General features: G+C 32.1%; 1 pseudogene; it reads left to right on the top strand.

Annotated features, from left to right (window-relative positions):
* Nucleotides 1-261: 261 nt before the first annotated feature.
* Nucleotides 262-1386, top strand: LOC111087339 (annotated as a pseudogene).
* The last annotated feature ends 1699 nt before the right edge of the window (nt 1387-3085 follow it).

Raw genomic sequence — 3085 nt, 5'->3', positions numbered from 1 at the left:
GGGGAAATTACGAAGCTTAATGGTCAGTTTAACTAGATTATTTCAGTATCACCAGCGGCCTAGTTCAGAGGAACATTTATTGTTTATCTCTGATTAGTTGAACTTATCAGATATTTAGGGATGTTCAGACATTACAATCACTACATCAGTAATTGTTACTATACAGTGAAATACTCTACAACAATTACAAGTAACTAATACTCTTCAACAGTTACAAATAACTAATAATCTACAACCACTATATATAACCAATACTCTACAACCACTACATATAACCAATACTCTACAACCACTACAAATAACCAATACTCTACAACCACTACAAATAACCAATACTCTACAACCACTACAAATATCTAATACTCTACAACCACTACAAGTAACTAATACTCTACAACCACTACAAATAACTAATACTCTACAACCACTACAAGTAACTAATACTCTACAACCACTACAAATAACCAATACTCTACAACCACTACAAGTAACTAATACTCTACAACCACTACAAATAACCAATACTCTACAACAGTTACAAGTAATTAATACTCTACAACAATTACAAATATCTAATACTCTACAACCACTACAAGTAACTAATACTCTACAACAGTTACAAATAACTAATACTCTACAACAGTTACAAATAACTAATACTCTACAACCACTACAAATATCTAATACTCTACAACCACTACATATAACTAATACTCTACAACCACTACAAGTAACTAATACTCTACAACCACTGCATATAACTAATACTCTACAACGACTACAAATATCTAATACTCTACAACCACTACATATAACTAATACTCTACAACAATTACAAGTAACTAATACTCTACAACAGTTACAAATAACCAATACTCTACAACCACTACAAATAACCAATACTCTACAACAGTTACAAATATCTAATACTCTACAACCACTACATATAACTAATACTCTACAACAGTTACAAATAACCAATACTCTACAACCACTACAAATAACCAATACTCTACAACAGTTACAAATATCTAATACTCTACAACCACTACATATAACTAATACTCTACAACCACTACAAGTAACTAATACTCTACAACCACTGCATATAACTAATACTCTACAACAGTTACAAATAACCAATACTCTACAACCACTACAAATAACTAATACTCTACAACCACTACAAATAACCAATACTCTACAACCACTACAAATAACCAATACTCTACAACAGTTACAAATAACTAATACTCTACAACCACTACAAGTAACCAATACTCTACAACCACTACATATAACTAATACTCTACAACAGTTACAAATAACTAATACTCTACAACAGTTACAAGTAATTAATACTCTACAACAATTACAAATATCTAATACTCTACAACCACTACATATAACTAATACTCTACAACAATTACAAGTAACTAATACTCTACAACCACTGCATATAACTAATACTCTACAAGCACTCCTAGAGCAAAAAAAAAAAACAATAAAAAAGCACATGATCTTCTCTTTATTTGGCTAGTAGGAATTACATAAAGGCCAACTTATCTAACCCTATATCTCTGTAATGGATGTCATGAAGAAAGATATACCATCAACTGCCTCTTTATTTAACTGTCTGACATTACATCAAGGCTAACTGATCTAATTCTATGTCCCACGTAATGGATCTGTTGAAGAAACATTAACCTCTTTTTATTTAAGTATTTGATATTATATCAAGGCTAACTAATCTAATTATATATGTCCCACGTAATGGATCTATTGAAGAAACATTAACCTCTCTTTATTTAGGTATTTGATATTGTATCAAGGCTAACTAATCTAATTATATATGTCCCACGTAATGGATCTATTGAAGAAACATTAACCTCTCTTTATTTAGGTATTTGATATTGTATCAAGGCTAACTAATCTAATTATACTCTCCTTTCCGCTGTGGGCTGAGGGCGCGTTGTAAGAGTAACCGTCATATACCTTCACTCTATGCTAGCAATTCAAAATTGGAGATGATTAGCGCAAATATGTCGGGTGTTGTTTCTTCTCGTGTTTTGTTTTTAAATCCTGACTGGATTATTTCTCCAAAGAAGTAATCTGTTCAGTTCAGGTAACTAAGGCTGTTCACATATATTTTAATTTTTTGATAAACCATCAAGAGAGAGAGTATACAAAACAGTTTCTATAAAATTAATGTATAATTGTAAATTGAACACATTTAAAAAAAAACGGTTAACACTGATATCAATGTGGTCATGGGGCTCAGCGGTACGTATGTAGGTTTTCGACGCTAAAACCGAGCTTCGATACTCGTGGTGGGTATAGCATAGATAGCCTACTGTTTAGCTTTGCGCTTAACTACAACCAACCAACCACATTGGACCAGGTGCTTTCTCTACAATCTAAGATATTTCCATATAAATAATTATATTTTAGCTCAATTGTAGCACAGTGCAGCGGTGGGCTGGATGAACTGACCTTGCAGGCCGGATCTGGCCCACGGGCCATAGTTTGGTGACTCCTGTCTCAATAGATGGAGAAAAAATTAAGAAAAAATACTTGGAAGTTCAGTTATCTCTCAATAGATGGAGAAACAATTAAGAAAAATACTTGGAAGTTCAGTTATCTCTCAATAGATGGAGAAACAAATAATAAGGAAAAATACTTGGATGTTCAGTTATCTCTCAATAGATGGAGAAAAAATACTCGGAAGTTCAGTAATCTCTCAGTAGATGGAGAAAAAATATTTCGAAGTTCAGTTATCTCGCAATAGATGGAGAAACAAATAATAAGGAAAAATACTTGGATGTTCAGTTATCTCTCAATACTGGAGACTGTATTGAACTATTATTCAAAACCTTTACTTAAACCGATGACTACCGGCTACTAACTTTCTTAGTAGCCAATGCAAGTCTTGCTTTTTGTCATTCCAACAATAAAACTACTGGTTGAAAAGTTTTAAATGTACGTAATGACTTTAATAAATGCGTGTAGTTTAAGAAATATAAAGCCTGTTACTTCTGATAAAAGTAGATTTTTTGCATTATGATCTATAATATCTTGGAAAATT

This window comes from Limulus polyphemus, unplaced genomic scaffold (assembly GCF_000517525.1).
Source record: "Limulus polyphemus unplaced genomic scaffold, Limulus_polyphemus-2.1.2 Scaffold2030, whole genome shotgun sequence".
In the NCBI taxonomy this organism is placed as follows: Eukaryota; Metazoa; Arthropoda; class Merostomata; order Xiphosura; family Limulidae; genus Limulus; species Limulus polyphemus.
Note: the sequence above shows the minus strand (reverse complement) of the source record. Positions and strands in the feature narration are given on the sequence as shown.